Source organism: Ascaphus truei, chromosome 1 (genome assembly GCF_040206685.1).
Source record: "Ascaphus truei isolate aAscTru1 chromosome 1, aAscTru1.hap1, whole genome shotgun sequence".
Classification (NCBI taxonomy): Eukaryota; Metazoa; Chordata; class Amphibia; order Anura; family Ascaphidae; genus Ascaphus; species Ascaphus truei.
This window is the reverse complement of record NC_134483.1, coordinates 530,983,697-531,003,377: the sequence shown is the minus strand read 5'-3', so window position 1 is coordinate 531,003,377 and position 19,681 is coordinate 530,983,697. Positions and strand designations below refer to the sequence as shown.

General features: G+C 42.9%; 1 protein-coding gene across 3 annotated transcripts in view; it reads left to right on the top strand.

Moving 5' to 3' along the window:
- The window catches only part of LZTS3 (leucine zipper tumor suppressor family member 3), a 137,835-nt gene that overhangs the window by 27,015 nt on the left and 91,139 nt on the right, over positions 1–19,681 (top strand). Inside the window, exon 1 of one of the 3 annotated variants that reach the window (XM_075572636.1) lies at positions 2,938–3,389. The exons of the other annotated variants lie outside the window; for them this stretch is intronic. The gene's annotated coding sequence lies outside the window, so the exon portion shown is untranslated. Of the gene's footprint in view, positions 1–2,937; positions 3,390–19,681 lie in introns of those variants that run through there. 3 annotated transcript variants of the gene reach the window in all.

Here is a 19,681-nt window from a genome sequence, read left to right as displayed (position 1 = left end):
GGAGTGCCTGTACCACGAGGCTGCCCTGTTCAGCTTAGACAGGACAGAAACTGTTCAGTATCCTGGGAGCCCTGTATATGGAGTTTATTACCAACCCCTGGTTTCTGTCACACAACATAGAGATAAGTGTGTTTATATCCGATGCAGTAATGTAAGACTTACGCAAATTCAGTGATGTTGGATTTTTGAGGGTGCAAATAAAAAGGCAATGGAATGGTGCGGAGAGACTTTGATACATCTCATTATAATCTGTGCATGCGTGTAACTCCTCCACGTCTCATGGGGATCTATTTACTAAAGTGCAACAAAAAAAAAGAAGAAAGATTTTCAAAGAAAAGGAATCCCATTGAAAGCAGTGGAAGTTCTGCCTTGGATAAATCAGGTGCCGTTCTTTTTCACAGACTTTTGTCCCAGTTTTGCAGCTGGGTTAGTGAATAATCCCCATGCTTTGCAAGATAGAGCTGACGGACGACATCGAAGCAAAATGCTTTGATGCTTAAAGTAGGGGTAGAGTGAACATACCCCGGTTTTGCTCCAAAGTTGCCCTCATACTAATAAACTCTTGATTTTTTAGAAAATAACCCCTTAAGCAACACAGTGACCATTTCTCTGCGTTCTTCAAGCATAAATATATTATACATATAACATGGATGTAGTGAGGCTGCCCCTCTATTAAAGAGAATCTTGCTCTCCCAGTAGAAGGCGCACTACAACTGCTATTTTAAGGACTTTATTCTGTTGGCTTCCTCATGCAGGTAGAGATAATGGATTCAGTGCGCGCTATCCCCAAAGACTCTCCCCAAAGGTGTTATAAGGACCCTCCGCTGCTCCTATTCTCCCGCGATCAACGGGGTCACTTAGAAACATGAAACACAAAAAAGGGGGCGCAGGAGGGGGATACAAAGGAAAAAAGCTAAATTAGTGGTAATGCAAAATTATTTAATAATATCACAAGGACATATAACACATAAATAAAAAATATTTAATTTAATATATAAAATAAAGAGAGGGGAAGGGTCACAAGGTCAATAGTTCCACTTCTCAAAGGCACCCATCAACACGGGGGGAAAACCCCATACAGACACACCAAACAACCTCCCCCTATCAGCCAATCCAAATGAAAAAGGAAGGCAGACATGGACAAGACTTGTCTGCCTTCCTTTTTCATTTGGATTGACTGATAGTGGGGAGGTTTTTTTGGTGTCTCTATAGGGGGGGGGGTTTCCCCCCGTGTTTATGGGTGCCTTTGAGAAGTGGAACTATTGACCTTGTGACCCTTCCCCTCTCTTTATTATTTATGTGTTATGTGTCGTTATGATATTATTAAATTATTTGGCATTATTACTAATTTTTCCTTTTTCCCTTTGCATCCCCTCCTGCGCCCTTTTTTGTGTTTTAGACGTCCTCATGCAGAACTCATTAATACATGATTAGCTAAGGCAGATGTTTGCTGTGAGTAGTGAAAAGAAACCCAATTAAGATGCTCCAGTAGCCAAACACGGTTGTAAGTTTGTATCCAGTGACATTGCCTGATACCCGGTGGGGCTGTGACTTGTCTTTCATTATCCCCCAAGCTTTGCAGATGAATTTATCAGACCGGTTTGAATACGGAGGTGTGTGTGGGACTCGGGCCACATGTCAAGAAGTTCTTTAATACAGTGATAGAAGCATTGAGCAGCTTTCTAACGGGAGCACTGGGCCAATAGTGCAGACACGGGAAACATACCCTGAAAAACAGCTTTGATTAGGTACATAAATGTATGTATCATTTTATTTATACAGCGCTAACCCTGTACGCAGCGCGTTATAACATTACAATAGGAGGTAGATAATGCACATTATACACACGATGGGAATAAGTGCAACAGGTAAATGGCAACATAAGGCTAAAGGAGACCCTGCCCCAAAGCATATAGGTGCAATATATATATATATATATATATATATATATATATATATATATATATATATATATATATATATATATATATATATATATATATATGGAGTTATGTGCTGTATTTAATACATTTATTTTCATTCACCTGAGTGCTGTCTCCCTTTTTGCTGCTATGCGGTAATGTATACTTCTATATATATATATATATACACACACACAAACACATACATTGCATCTGTATATGTGCAGTGCACCTATATATAATGTGATGGGGTTGGAGCACACACTTAGTATAGAGCACACTACTGGAGAGGGTGCTGCTCTCAGACTACCTGTCAGGTACTGTACAAAAGTAACAAATGGATAGGCACACCAAAAATATGAAAAGATTAATTTTACCGGCCCAATATTTTGAAAACTTGCTCTTGATAAAGTCTCCATAGGGTGGCCGAAACGTTGGGCCAATAAAATACATTTTTGCGTATTTTTGGTGTGCCTATCCCTTTGTGTTTTTTATACTGTATAAATATATATATAATTTATTTATTTTAAGCAGTGGAATTGGCACACAATCAGCAATTCATTTGCAAGTCTTCTAATCACCGTGTCCTGCCGACTCGACGTTAATCGATCGTAGTGTTATTTATAATCTCGCTACCAGAAACGTACTGCACATTTTCAAAGAGAAAGGCCATGCAAATCCCCTGCTGTGTTACGCACCTCCCAGTCCCCTTATACCCCGGGGAACGCGGTGCCCTGGTCCTGCAGTTCCCACGTGGGGTAACATCTTTGGAAAGTCATGTTTTAACCACTTTGCTGCCAGAGGGAGAGGAACGCATTGCTTAATGTTGCAGACCTTGGCCCTCACTCAATAATATCATTTTACTGCAGTTATTATCATTTGTGGGACGCAAGACACTAACAAGCATGGCAATTTCCCATTAGCTCAGGCCAGAGCATACTCTCAAAAAGGTGTGACGGGGTAGAAGGGGAATCAGTGGAGAGTCAGGGCTGATCGTCAAGTGATTGAGCTGAGAGCTCCCTGAGCAAGGAGAAGATAGCTTCATATTGAATAGGGGCCAATGTTTTGTGCAAACCATACTAAACGACTTCACTGTCAAACTGTTAGCGTGCGAGCTCCTGCAGGGTACAGAAGCCTTCTAACACCCACCTATCAACCCACTCGGGCAGTCAACCCAGCTGAACATGTAGTTCTGCAAAGCAACGTGACTCAGAGTCACACAACACACACACACACACACACAGAGAAGCACAGATATGAAAGGCAAAGCGGATGGAACCGCCTGTAGTGCACAGAAAGCATCAGCAATCCCCATCTCTCTCACCATCTCCATCTGATAAGGATGATGATAAACGTCGGTCATGCTGCAGCGTTGTGGAGCGATGGCAGTGCTGTGCTGATAGGAGGAGGCAGTGGGGGAGCACTGGCCGGGGCCTTATAACGGGAAGGAGAAGTGTGACTGCAGAGGTAAGAAGTGAGGGATGCCGGAAGCCTGAGGCTGAGGAGGGGGACAGTATGGATGGCAGAATCTAAATACTATTGTAGATCAGAGGCTCTGATTGTATGCAGGGGCATTTTATACTGTCTACAAACTGAGGTTAGGAGGCTGTGTGGAGATTAGATGTGTATGTACAGTGCACATACATATAAAGATTTTATTTTGTGGCATGTATTTTGCTGAAGCATATATAAGTATTCTAAAATGATCAGACCACACACACACATATACATGTATACACAGACACATATTATAGATTACTGTAATAACTATAATATATATATATATATATATATATATATATATATATAAATAAGCTCACGCTTGCAGATCGTACAGTAAAACAAGCCTACAGTAAATAGGAACATTATGGTTTTTTTACTGTATGATCTGCAAGCGTGAGCACATCGACACCATCATCATCTTGTTAAATGTTTGAAATTGGAAATGGAATTAACCCTTTAATTTTCAGAAGTGCTTGAGACTCATTGCTGTGAATTGCTTCGTCGGATGCCTTGGGTTGTTTTTTGAATCCCTTCAGCTCTCAGTTTGTTCTTAGCCATTCTGCATCGTGACATAATCACAGCATCAGCGGCAACCTCCACTTCTGCTCAAGACAAACCAAACGATAATAATCCTGTATAGCAGCTGCCTAGCACAAAGCCAAAGTACAGCGGACTGTGAGCTGCTTGATGCAAGGGTTAGTTTATGTCCAGTATTGCATAGCTTGTTGGCATATGGAAACATAAACTATCGTTGTAATATTGTCTAAAAGAGGCGTCTAAGAGGGGATATGATAACTATATACAAATATATTCGGGGACAGTGCAAGGAGTTTTCAAAAGAACTATTCATCTCAAGGGTTTCAGTAAAAAGGACTCGGGGGCATCCCTTAAGGTTGGAGGAAAGGAGATTTCACCAGCAACACAGGAAAGGGTTCTTTACAGTAAGGGCAGTTACAATGTGGAATTGATTACACATGGAGACTGATGGCAGATACAAAAGATTTGTTCAAAAAAAAGGTCGGACATCTTTTTAGAAAGGAAAGGTATACAGGGATATACCAAATAAGTAAACATGGGAAGGATGTTGATCCAGGGAATAATCCAATTGCAAATTCTTGGAGTCAGGAAGGAATTTTATTTTTCTCCTTCATTCGATGATATGTCACTGGGGTTTTTTGTTTGCCTTCCTCTGGATCAATATACTGTAAGTACGGATTTGTTTGCCTTCCTCTGAATCAATATACTGTAAATAAAGATATAGGATAAAGTATCGGTCGTCTAAATATAGCATGGGTTGAACTTCATGGACGTACGTCTTTTTTCAACCTCATCTATGTAACTATGTAACTATCTGCACTATACTTTATTGATACCGTATTTTACATGTGATATATTACATGTGATATCGTACATGTGTACTGTAGCATTCTAACAATCTACTGTTCTAACATGTGATTTGCTTTTTAAGTGGAACTAAATATTGTTTGGGGCCTCGCTTAGCTACCCCTTCACTGCTGGTAAATTATACATTAGTCGCAAACAATGATGTGTTGTTTAAAGCACAGCGCTGTACCAGATCATGTCCGGGAAACAAACAATATGTGTTAGTGATTCATGGAGTCAGTGGTTTAAGTTAGATATGAATGGACATTAGTGTATGTATGTACAGCTGTGTGTCCGTATGTACATGTACATAGTGTATGTATGTACAGCTGTGTGTCCGTATGTACATGTACATAGTGTATGTATGTACAGCTGTGTGTCCGTATGTACATGTACATAGTGTATGTATGTACAGCTGTGTGTCCGTATGTACATGTACATAGTGTATGTATGTACAGCTGTGTGTCCGTATGTACATGTACATAGTGTATGTATGTACAGCTGTGTGTCCGTATGTACATGTACATAGTGTATGTATGTACAGCTGTGTGTCCGTATGTACATGTACATAGTGTATGTATGTACAGCTGTGTGTCCGTATTTGTACATGTACATAGTGTATGTAGTACAGCTGTGTGTCCGTATTTGTACATGTACATAGTGTATGTATGTACAGCTGTGTGTCCGTATGTACATGTACATAGTGTATGTATGTACAGCTGTGTGTCCGTATGTACATGTACATAGTGTATGTATGTACAGCTGTGTGTCCGTATTTGTACATGTACATAGTGTATGTATGTACAGCTGTGTGTCCGTATTTGTACATGTACATAGTGTATGTATGTACAGCTGTGTGTCCGTATTTGTACATGTACATAGTGTATGTATGTACAGCTGTGTGTCCGTATGTACATGTACATAGTGTATGTATGTACAGCTGTGTGTCCGTATGTACATGTACATAGTGTATGTATGTACAGCTGTGTGTCCGTATGTACATGTACATAGTGTATGTATGTACAGCTGTGTGTCCGTATGTACATGTACATAGTGTATGTATGTACAGCTGTGTGTCCGTATGTACATGTACATAGTGTATGTATGTACAGCTGTGTGTCCGTATGTACATGTACATAGTGTATGTATGTACAGCTGTGTGTCCGTATGTACATGTACATAGTGTATGTATGTACAGCTGTGTGTCCGTATGTACATGTACATAGTGTATGTATGTACAGCTGTGTGTCCGTATGTACATGTACATAGTGTATGTATGTACAGCTGTGTGTCCGTATGTACATGTACATAGTGTATGTATGTACAGCTGTGTGTCCGTATGTACATGTACATAGTGTATGTATGTACAGCTGTGTGTCCGTATGTACATGTACATAGTGTATGTATGTACAGCTGTGTGTCCGTATGTACATGTACATAGTGTATGTATGTACAGCTGTGTGTCCGCTTGTCCCGTATTTACTGAGCCATAAGACACCTTCTGTGGCCGTAAAACACCCTTTGAGCTATTCAAATGAATAGGCTGTAAGGCGACCTCTGGAGTACATAGTACATAGTACACATAGTACACAGTACATAGTACAGCACATAGAACATTACACAGTACAGTACATAGTACAGTGCATAGAACAGTACATAGAACAGTACATAGTATAGTACATAGAACATTACACAGTACAGTACATAGAACAGTACATAGAACATTACACAGTACAGTACATAGAACAGTACATAGAACAGAACATAGTACAGCACATAGTACAGCACATAGAACAGTACATAGTACAGTACATAGAACAGAACATAGTACAGCACATAGTACAGCACATAGAACAGTACATAGTACAGTACATAGTACAGTACATAGTACAGCACATAGAACAATACATAGTACAGCACATAGAACATTACACAGTACAGTACATAGTACAGTGCATAGAACAGTACATAGAACAGTACATAGAACAGTACATAGAACAGTACATAGTACAGTACATAGAACAGTACATAGAACAGTACATAGAACATTACACAGTACAGTACATAGTACAGTGCATAGAACAGTACATAGTACAGCACATAGAACATTACACAGTACAGTACATAGTACAGTGCATAGAACAGTACATAGAACAGTACATAGAACAGTACATAGAACAGTACATAGTACAGTACATAGAACAGTACATAGAACATTACACAGTACAGTACATAGTACAGTGCATAGAACAGTACATAGAACAGTACATAGAACAGTACATAGTACAGTACATAGAACAGTACATAGAACAGTACATAGAACAGTACATAGTACAGTACATAGAACAGTACATAGTACAGTACATAGAACAGTGCATAGTACTGTGCATAGTACAGTGCATAGAACAGTACATAGAACAGTGCATAGAACAGTGCATAGAACAGTACATAGAACAGTGCATAGTACAGTGCATAGTACAGTGCATAGTACAGTACATAGAACAGTGCATAGTACAGTGCATAGTACAGTACATAGAACAGTACATAGTACAGTATGTAGAACAGTACATAGTACAGTAGGTCCTTACTACTGCTCAGGCATTCTTATGTCCATGTCCTCAGTTTACCCAACTGTTATTAGGCAATTATAATATCATTGTTCTCCACCATGGAGGCTGCCATGGAAGATGGAGAGACAGAACGGTGCTTCAGAGATTTCACCACAGTGGTGACTGAAGCCTGCAGTAATTGTAATGCTCTTGGCAAATTAAAGGTACTCAATGACATATATTGCTGTCATTGCCAACCCGTTGTATGGATTTGTGGTTTATGGTTAATACTTGCTGGAAGGATGTTGGTTGAACATTTTTAATCCTCATATTCTCAGCGAAATTGACTAAGCGGAACTTGTTTTGGGAACACCAAGGTTCATTTATCCCCATTTCTCTATGGATACCCATAGCTATGGAATATCGTTTTTGATGCATATTGTATATTTGGTAGAAATGCCAGCAAAAACTATGCATGGTGCATTTTATAAAGCTATACGGAAGTTGCTGTGCTCCACTGGCTGGGTTTGTACCCTAAGGGGGATTTATTGGAGGTAGGATTAGAAGGAGTTGGACATGTGTATGTACAGTATATGTAGTGAAAACGCTGTGCCCGTGATCAGCGGATAACCTTGAAATACTTGACACCAGTCCAAGCTAAAAGATTATGATGATCTATTTGGCTTTGTCTCTGCTCTTCCACCAAATAAACATTATCATGATAATAATCACTGTAATTGTTTTAATGTTATTAAAACAGTAGGCAGTGTTGCTCTGAAACCCAGGTTATATACCCAACTCCCAATGCTTCGTGGTTTTAGAATAGTAATTGGTTTTGGTTAGTGCATAAGCTCACATTGCTTCAATTTAGACCACGACACATTTTGGGGACAATTGAAGAACAAACCGTAGTACCGTAGTATGTGGCAGTTATCAAGTACATTGTCATAATTAGTCTGGAAAAGATTTATCAACAGTACCTCACGCTACAGTAGGTAAAATACAAACCGATTAAAGAAGCTGGAGTGTCAGGTAAACACATTGGTTGGCAAGTATAAGGGGAATTTGTGATATGTCAAAATTAAATAATTTACCTCTTTCTCTGCCAAAAAAATGCAAACTGCAAAGATATTACAGATCTGTACCAAGCTCCACCAAAATGTAAATTATAGACTGTTAGCATTAAACTGCATCGATTGTAATGGGGAGATTGTCCCCTTCCCGTTGCTTCCTAATCTGATTTTTCCCTTTCTAAGTACTCATAAATACATTGTTCCCTTCCCCAGTGATTCCTAATTAATTGTTCCATCCGCATTGCTTCCAAAATCTGATTGTTCCCTTCCCAGTGCTCCCAAAATCGAATACCCCTATCTCAAATGCAGCTAACAAATGACCGTCCCTATTACAAATGATTCCCTCACAAACTGTACCCTTTATCCTTACACAGACTGCCCCATGACTAAATGACACCTCCATTGACTATCCCCACTACAATTATCCCTAACCTTGCTGAACTACCACTGTTCAGCCCAACCTCACAAATCATTATCAGTCCCTCACCAACTATCCTCTCCTCCACCCCATCCTATCCCTCATCCCCTCCATAGCACAATCTATTTGCTAATCACCACTCCCTCCCCCTCCTCCTGCCATCCCTTCTCCTTTCCCCATGGGACTCTACCCCACCCATCCACCCCTTCAATGCCAACATCCTTCTCAATCCCTGTCCTTACCACCAACACTCCACGCCTCAAGCCAACCTGCACTCGCCATACCAACCCCAGTAACCTCATATACCTCCTCCTTGTCAACTCCTCTCACCTCCACCCATCACCCCCACTCCAACCTCCATCAACCGCCCATGCTCCCTCTGGAACACCAGATCCATCTGCAATAAGACCACCTTCACCCTCGATCACTTCCTACAAAACAATCTTTCATTTCTCGCAATCACCGAAAGATGGATACCCACCAAAAATACTGCCACCCCGCTGCCCTCACATATACACAAACATACTTCACCCATACCCCACATCGCACCGGCACTGGAGGAGTTGTCCTCCTTGTCGCCTCATCCTGGATACCTGTCCCTAACCCCCTCTTCTTCACCTCCCTCCCTTTGTCCTACTTTGAATTCCATGCTTGCTCTTTCTATTTCTCCCTACCCATCACAATCATCATAATTTACCATCCCCCTTACTCACCCACACTATTTTTCAATGAGTTTGACTGCTTCCTCTCTTCACTCTCACCCTCTCCCAACCACCTTGTCTTCCTCTGTGAATTTAACTTTCACCTCCACAACCCCACCTCTGCCTCGGCTTTTATCCCCTCATCTCCTTTGTACTCTCTATCACCGAATCTCCCCCCATCTACATACACAGAGGCTCATTCGATCTAATCCTCACGGCAAGATGACATGCTGAGTCCCCCTCCACACTCCTTGTCCCACCTGCTGATCACCTCATCCTTGTAACACTTGCGCTCACCACGAACAGTGCGGGACCCCGGTACTGACGTGGGAAAAGTATATACTGTGCCACCCACAGCAGCGGTGGCACGTCTGGAGAGTGGATAGTCAAGGTCGCCGGGTCAGGATTGAAGAAGATAGATTAGTCTTAATACTTGCCGGGATCAGATGTCGGAGCCAGGAGAGTAGTCGGTGTCCGGGGTGCCGTGGTCAAAGCTAAGAGCCAGGAGGATAGTAGTTTGTTCAAGTGCCGTGGTCAGGGATGGAGATGTATGGTAGGTCAGAGGCAAGCCGGGGTCAGTATCCAGAGAAGGGTCCTAAGTCAAGCTGGGTCCGTACACAGGAGATCAGACAACAAAGCAAGGCAAGGCAAGGAACAACACAAACGCAGCAGGAATAGGGACGTGGAAACACAAGGCTACCATGAACTATGCTCAGCCAAAGAATGAAGGGAATGGCTGAGCATAAATAAAGGGATGTGACCAATGAGACAGGGGGGTGGAGCGGCCTCTGCGGAGGCAGGGATAGGCTGGGAGGTGCAGGAGACAGGTGGGAGTGATAATGAAGGTTGACCCGTAGCTGGGGAGCGGTGCACGTGCGCGCACCTCGCGTGGCGAACGCGCATCGTGAGCGGGGGCAGAGCCAAGCTCCGTAGAAACATTGAAAGTTCTCCGTGGGCGCGCGTGTTCTGTAAGAAGCGCGGAGGTTTGTGGAACAGCAGGTAAGGAGGGAACACGCCACAGGGGACGTGTTCCCCGATTCCTTACAATCCTCTCCACCATCCTTTGTATCACCCTCTCCCCTCCTCCTCCTCCTTCCTCACCCCTAACCAATCACATCCTTAGCAGAAACCTCAAATCAATTGATCCATCTTCCCTTACCTCCTCCATCTCATCACTCCTCCCCCACTCACATCAGTTTGCTCTCTCCCACTGAATTCTGCCCTATCCACCCTCAACTCTACATTATCCTCTCTCGATTCAATCGCAACCACCCCACCCTGTGTATCCCACCACAAAGCCACCTCAACCCTGGCTCAGCTGCCAACTCAAAACACTCTGTCTCTCCGTTCGCATAGCTGAGAGATCATGGAAATCTTTCCGTTCCCCATCCTCACTTGCCACCTTCCAATCCCTTCTCCACCAATACACTTCCACTCTCAAATTGCAAAAACAAATATACTATAACACGCTTATCAAAGCACTACCACGTTATCCATGTCAACTGTTCTCCCTGCATCAACCCTGCAAAACCCTCTTTCGCCTAAGCCACCCTCCTCCCTCCCAGCCATGGACCTTGCCTCCTACTTCTCACAAAAAATGAACATCCGTGCTTCCTTCCCCACTGCTTCCCACCCCTCCCCCTCCACCCACCACACCTTCCCTTCCTTCTGCGCAACTTATGACCACGATCTCCTCTCAATCATCAAATGCTCCTATGCGCTATATAAATGTTAGAAATAAATAAATTATGCACAGTATATTTTTGGACTTTTGGATTTTTTGCCCAGCAATCACATGATTCTGGGTCCCTCATTCCTTGAACGGGAGAGGAAGTCCTCTACTGAAACCTGTAAAGGTAAGGGCAAAGGTAAGGGTTACTGTGGAGGATAGCACCAAGGAAAGTCTCATTGTTTAGCTGTGATTTCATGTTGTTGGATATTCAGTTGATTGGCCATGTATTGCATGGGAATTGCTGTCATAATGTAGTCCACGGGTGCGGAAACTTGGGGGCGCGTCCCACAGGGGGGGGGGGGTGCGGGATTTTGTTAGGGGGACACGGTTAAATTAAATGCCAGAGGTCCCCGCGAGGCCTCTGCAATCTCAATTTACCGGGATTCAGTAGTCTTCTGTGCGCGTCGACAGGGGTCAGTTACTGCAGGGTCACAGAAAAGGGGGGGCGCAAGCACTGAGGCTGGCAAACAGAGTGGGCACAGCTCAAAAACATTGCGCACCCCTGATGTAGTGAATGACATCTCTAGTTTACTGTTGTGTAGCGATCTGTAACCATATTTCACTCTGATACCAGAAACCAATCTGTTGTAATATTCTTGGGATGTTTACTCAACATGCGCATGCGCATCCGGCAAGCGCCGATCGCACATGCGCAGCCAGCAAGCATGGTAGGCAAACACCAGCCATGCATGTGGGTCCGGCGATGTGATGGCACACGGATGATCTGAAGAGGCAACTTGCAACATTGATGGACATTGACAATCTTGAAAGGAGTTTACTAGTGGTGGAGCTGTGAGCAGTTGGGGATGGTCATGCATGGTCAGCAAGCGCCGACCGCGCATGCGCCGGCAAGCACGGTTTAGCAAGCACTGATCGCGCATGCGCAGCCGGCAATGTGATGTTACACGGCATCACGTTGCCATGGCAACGTGACGGCACAGCGTGAAGTGACGGTAAAGGAGTAGGACGGCACCTGGTAAGTGCCTATGGGTGGCGTATTTGACAATTTGCCACTGGCTGTGATTGAGGAACAGGTAGTTAGCTGGGTAACAGTTAGAAGGGAAAGCAGGGAGAAGAGGAAGAGGCCAGTTCTGAGCTGACCCATCCCAATAGATTTGCCAGATTGAGTGTAGATAATGAGGGTTTCAGGGCAGGAATGGCAAGGCTATTGGAGGATGCTTCCTCTAGCAGCCAAGGGAAGACTTAGGATACTCAGAGACCAAGAAAGATTGTGGGGGTAGAGGACACCATAATTAGGAAGGTAGATAGGGCAATCTGTTTCCATGACAGCATGAACTGAACAGTTTGTTGTCTCTCAGGGGCTCGAGTTCAGCACATTGCAAATCGGGTAGACAGAGTGTTGGAAATGTCTGGGACTGACCCGGTGGTCTTAGTATATATTGGCACCAATGACAAAGTTAGAGAAAGATGGAGAGTCCTAAAAAATGATTTCAGGGATCTAGGCCGCAAGCTTAAGGCAAGGACCTCCAAGGTAGTATTTTCTGAAATACTACCAGTGCCATGTGTTAACCCAGGGAGACAGTTGGAGATTAGGGAGGTGAATGCATGGCTAAGAAAGTAGTGTAGGAAGGAGGGTTTGGGGTTTTAGAGCACTGGGACTTCTTTTCTGAGAGGTGCAATCTGTGTGGTAGGGATGGATTGCACCTCAATGAAGAGGGATCTTCTGTGCTACGGGGGAGGCTGTTACAAAGGTTAGAGGAGATTTTAAGATAGGGCGGAGGGGGTAAGGACAAAACTGTGGCATATACTGGATAGTCTGGATCCTGAACTGACTAACTATCCGTTATATGCCACAGTTTGGGAAAGGCTTTTGATCCCCTGGGAATATGTGAGTAATATTCCTATTCACCCCATTGCCAGAGATCCAAAAGCTTCTTGTAGATACAGCACTATGTTGTGTTGTTCTTTTCTTGTAATTTTTAGGGTACTATCTTGCGCTCCCCCGTTTTTAATAGCAACGTTTGGAGAAGAATTGGTAGGAAATTTATTTTTAAGGGTCTGAGCTGCAGTTTCAATATTTTCGTGGTTTATCACATGCACTAATATACGTCACTTTCTGTTTTTTATCACCTTGAATATGGAGTACAGTTTTAGCACCACTCCACAGAAAATACATTATAGAACTAGAGAGAGTGCAGAGAAGGGGTTGGACAAATTAATAAAGGGGATGGACAATCTAACTTACGAGGAGAGGCTAGTGAAAGTAGATTTATTTACATTAGAAAAGAGGCATCAAAGAGGGGATATGGTAACTATACACAAATATATTCGGGGACAGTACACAGAGCTTTTAAAAGAACTATTGACCCCAAGGGCAGTAGAAATGACACAGGGTCACCCCTTGAGGTTGAAGGGAAGGAGGTTTCACCAGCAATAAAGGAAAGGGTTCTTTACAGTAAGGGCAGTTAAAATGTAGAATGTATTACCCATTGAGACTGTGATGGCAGATACAATAGATATCTTCAAAAGTAAAGGTATGCAGGGATATACAAAATAAGTAAACATTGGAAGGATGTTGATCCCGGAGTAATCTGATTGCCATTATTTTGCATCAGAAAGGAATTTATTTTTCCCTTAATGAGATATTATTGGATGATATGTCACTGTGGTTTTTTGTTTGCCTTTCTCTGGATACTGTACTCTAAATATAAATATAGAATAAAGTATCTGTCATCTAAATGTAGCATACTGTATGTTGATCTTGATGGACATGTCTTTTGTAAACATCATCTACAACGTAACTATGTAACCTACACCAGACTGACATTAGGGCTATAGTATTTTCCCTGTGTATGTAATGGCCGCTCTTTACATGCAGTTATGATAAGACTAGCTAACCTAAAATATGTGATACAAATGCATTATATTAATATATTAACCTCTTAGCATCCAACATGTGATTGTCTGTCCAGTTGGGCTTCTAAAGGCTTAATGCTTGCACATTCTGTATGTATATTATGCTTGTCGTGTATTATTTGTAGGGTGTTTATGTTGTATTCCTGGAGGCATTCTTTTGCAATGCATGAGTAGCCTGAGGCATTAAAGCAGTTAAATCGTTTTCTGCTGTAGTGTTTGGTAAGAAATCCGATTACATAAACCTACAGGGGTCTATGTATCAAGGCAAACGTGGAGCAATACTGGGGCAAAATAACCACACTGGTTTGGTCGCACCATGCACGTCTCTCCTGAATGGTCGTCACTTGCGTCAGCGGCATCCGTCTGCATGGAGATGATACCCTCTGTAAAAGCCATAATGTCCCTGTATAATCCTCCACATAACTTAGATATGTTCCTGTATCATCCTCCACATCACTTAGATATGTTCCTGTATCATCCTCCACATCACTTAGATATGTTCCTGTATCATCCTCCACATCACTTAGATATGTTCCTGTATAATCCTCCACATAACTTAGATATGTTCCTGTATAATCCTCCACATCACTTAGATATGTTCCTGTATAATCCTCCACATAACTTAGATATGTTCCTGTATCATCCTCCACATAACTTAGATATGTTCCTGTATAATCCTCCACATAACTTAGATATGTTCCTGTATCATCCTCCACATCACTTAGATATGTTCCTGTATCATCCTCCACATCACTTAGATATATGTTCCTGTATAATCCTCCACATAACTTAGATATATGTTCCTGTATAATCCTCCACATAACTTAGATATGTTCCTGTATCATCCTCCACATCACTTAGATATGTTCCTGTATCATCCTCCACATCACTTAGATATGTTCCTGTATAATCCTCCACATAACTTAGATATGTTCCTGTATCATCCTCCACATCACTTAGATATGTTCCTGTATCATCCTCCACATCACTTAGATATGTTCCTGTATCATCCTCCACATCACTTAGATATGTTCCTGTATAATCCTCCACATAACTTAGATATGTTCCTGTATAATCCTCCACATCACTTAGATATGTTCCTGTATAATCCTCCACATAACTTAGATATGTTCCTGTATCATCCTCCACATAACTTAGATATGTTCCTGTATAATCCTCCACATCACTTAGATATGTTCCTGTATAATCCTCCACATAACTTAGATATATTCCTGTATAATCCTCCACATAACTTAGATATGTTCCTGTATAATCCTCCACATCACTTAGATATATTCCTGTATAATCCTCCACATAACTTAGATATGTTCCTGTATAATCCTCCACATAACTTAGATGTATTCCTGTATAATCCTCCACATAACTTAGATATGTTCCTGTATCATCCTCCACATAATTTAGATATGTTCCTGTATAATCCTCCACATCACTTAGATATGTTCCTGTATAATCCTCCACATCACTTAGATATGTTCCTGTATAATCCTCCACATAACTTAGATATGTTCCTGTATCATCCTCCACATAACTTAGATATGTTCCTGTATCATCCTCCACATAACTTAGATATGTTCCTGTATCATCCTCCACATAATTTAGATATGTTCCTGTATCATCCTCCACATAATTTAGATATGTTCCTGTATAATCCTCCACACCATCATTTTTATTTCCCCAGGCTGGCCCCCATGCCGCCCCCCAAAGAAAAAAAATTGTCCTTAGCTTACCTCTGACTCTGCCCCGCTGTTCACTCCTGTCTGTATCCTCGTTAGTAGCTGCTGGCACGAATGCAGGATGACTGTCTCCATGCTCGTTAGTACCTGCTGGCTCAGACCAGCATGCATCCGCCGCGCTCGCCCCCCCCCATACGCGCTCGCCCCTGCCCACACAGGCTCGCGCCCTTGCCCACTCGCCCCCCACCCACACGGGCTTGCCCCCTACCCACACGGGCTTGCCCCACGCCCACACGGGCTCGCCCCCCACCCACACGGGTTTGCCCCCCGCCCACACAGGCTCGACCCCCCCCACGCGATCGCCTGCACACCACACTATTGATGGGCCACATCCGCCGCTTGGCTTGCCGACGGCCGCCCGCAAATTTTCAACCAGACAGGCATCAGAATTATCGGCCTGTCTGGTTGAAATCGTGGCGCCCCTCTAGCCAAGCCACAGCGCACCAGGGCACCGCGGCGCACAGTTTGGGAACCACTGTTCTAGACTAATTATGGACAGCCCCATTCGCTTCTCCTTCTCTTACTGTGCACGTCACGACTGGAACATCCTACCAGAGACTCTCAAAGCCACATCGAGGTTAAGTTCTTTCACGACTTCAGCTGTTTCACCTTTTTAATCTGGTCTGTAACTGTAACATACGCCCATAAGCATATATTGTCTCTAACTGTCCATGAAATGTCCGTAAATATCATTTGTAACCTCTGTTCATTTACTGTAACCATGTCTTGTCAACATAACTCTGTGCCCAGGACATACTTGAAAATGAAAGGTAACTCTCAATGCATTATTTCGTGGTAAACACACAGATACCCAAACAAGCTCTGAGAAAACCCCTAACATTACCACATAATATATATATGTATATAAGTGTCAAGAGAATATATAGGTATTGCACTGTGCATTTTTGTCACATTGGAAGTAGCTTTGGGCATCTATGTCTGTTTTTTGTTCTATACATTTAGCCACGCCCACTAGCACACCTTTTGACACTTTTGACATATATATATTTTGTGGTAATGTTAGGAGTTTCTCAGAGCTTGTTGGGTATCTGTGTGTTTATTAACTGTGTGCAGCTGGTCTCAGCTGCTTTTGGGAGGGTAGTGGCCCCTCCCACCCCCCCCCCACCCCCAAGGTTAAAGCTTGTCCCTCCTCACTTTCCAAGTTGGCAGGTCAGTTTCCTTTTGCCTGGTTACGACAGATCCAATGCGATCATTCTTCCTGTAATTATACAGGTTAATAAGAATTTTAACCCAGGTGAGTGTTAGGACCGGCTACGGTCATACTTTGAAAGTGGCAGCAGGATTAAGACGCTTTGGCTAAAGGGTTAAACTAAATGACCCTTTTTTCAAGAGCTATATAGGTATTGCACTGTGTATTTTTGTCACGTTGGAAGTAGCTTTGGGCATCTTTGTCTGCTTTTTGTTGCATTATTTCGTGGTGAAACATTTTTTTATAAATAAATAAATGAGGGGTTCAGTCACGGTCTTCCATAATGTAACTTAAATGTATTTACACTATTACTTTATTTTGTAGGCAAAGAGTATAATATGCAGTATGTTTTCCTATTTCTCTTTTGGTCAGTGGGCCAAGTCTTGTGATGGTCACTGAACATTCTGAGGACACTGTGAGGGTTTCAGAGCAGAGGTTATCAACCACTCACAATTGGTGTTTTTAATCAATGTAATGAAGGAGTAAGAAAGTAACTATTAGACTGGCAAATCTCAACAAATGCCATTGTACTAGTGCACCCTGCAACTCCCAGTATAGCCTCCCCCACAATTCATTGTGATATAACCTGTACTACAGTAATACAAAGCCTCCTTCCTACATTGATGCAGTAGGAAATTAGCATTAGTTTTAGGACAAAAGACAATGAGAAAGTGTGATATTGCGTGCGCCAAGTTTGCACCAAAAAAAAGCGAAGGTGTTTCCAGTGCTTAGTACGGTAGCTATGCCCAATTGTATACATAGCCATATAGATATGGTCGCTGGACAGACTCCAAGTTAATGGCAGTGGATCTGTAGTGCCCTCTCTGTGCCGATATCAGTGGCAAAAATGGGTTGAGTTGTAATTCTGACTTCATTGCCTGATCTCAGAACAGAAAAGGACACCCTATCTTGTTAACGCTTTCAGACATTTGTAAGTGAACAGGGGCTCAAAGTCCCCCTAGTCATGGGAAAACCATGGATAAAAGAGCTTTGAATGGAGGCGGTTGTGAGAGACTCGGGTAATATGTTCCAGAAGTGGGGTGTTTGGTAAGAGAAGGAAGAGCCACCAGATTCTTTATTGGTTCCATCATGCAGCAGAAAGGCATCTGCCATAATAATAATAATAATAACTTTGCTTTCATATAGCACTTGCAATTGCAGTTTAGTCCGCAATGAGCAGCATTGCATATAGAATTTTTACACACACAGTTCCATAGGATTTTAAAAACACAAGTTCCTGCACCAAGCTTACAAACCATCATTATTTTCTAGGTTGGCTGTTTCAGATACAAGGGCCAGACACATCTTTCCTGTGATTAACTGACCCTATTGGTTTTGACTTCTTTTTAAAAAAAAAATATTATTCACTAAATTCTGAATTATTTGAAGCGCCATTTGCCACTTTTAAAATAGGTCAATTTATAAAAAAATATTTATAGGTCAATACGATTCCCCTCCCCCCCCCCCCCAAAAAAAAATCAGACTTGAAAAGGGCTTGGCTTCCTTTACCCTGCATTAGCTCACAATGATCGTGATAATCATCGTCTAAAGAAGAGATGAGAGAACTGGCAGAGATTCGCTCAGACTTGTCAAAAACATCTAAAATTCACGAAAAGTTTCCTTGAACTGTTTTGAATAGCAGAAAGAATAGCATTCCGGTGGTCTTATAAATATCTGCACTGTGTCCCCAGGGGGGACCGAAATGTTGATCCTTTTTTCATTACATTTCTCTGATGGTTATAAGACCGCTGGAACGCCATTGTTTCTGCTTTTCATATTGCTTTGCAGACGCACTTGCTGTACATTAACACCCTCCTACTGTCTTTGTAAGTTCTCCCTAATTACCATTTAGATTGTAAGTTCTTCAGGGCAGGGACTCCCTTTACTATTGTTACTGTCATGTCATTCCCATTGTGTGTTATATTATTATGTCACGTGTAATACTCCTGATCCTCTCTCTAATCATCAGCTCCCCTCACCAGCTCTCTCCCCTCATCATCATCAGCTCCTCTTCACCAGCTCTCCCCCCCTCATCCGCTCCCTCACCAGTTCTCCCCTCCCTCATCATCATCAGCTCCCCCTCTCCAGTTCTCTGTCCCTCCTCATCAGCTCCCACTCACCAGCTCTCCCCCCTCATCATCATCAACTCCCCCTCTCCAGTTCTCTGCCCCTCCTCATCAGCTCCCACTCATCAGCTCTCCCCGCTCCTTATCATCAGCTCCCTGTCACTAGTTCTCCCCCCTCCTCATCAGCTGCCCCTCGCCCTCATCAGCTCCCTCACCAGCTCTCCCCCTCCTCATCATCATCAGCTCCCTCACCAGCTCTCCCCCCTCATCCTCACCAGCTCTCTCTCTTCCCCTTAGCTCGCTCTCTCTTCCCCCCAGCTCTCTCTCTTCCCCTCAACTCTCTTTCTTCCCCTCAGCTCTCTCTATCTCTATTCCCCCCTCCCCACCCCCCACTCGGCACTCTCTTCCCCTAGCTCTCTCTCCCATGCCTACCTTTGGCCGGAGGAAATGATCAGAGGAGCTGTGGCAGCAGACACCGGAAGTTATAAAGACT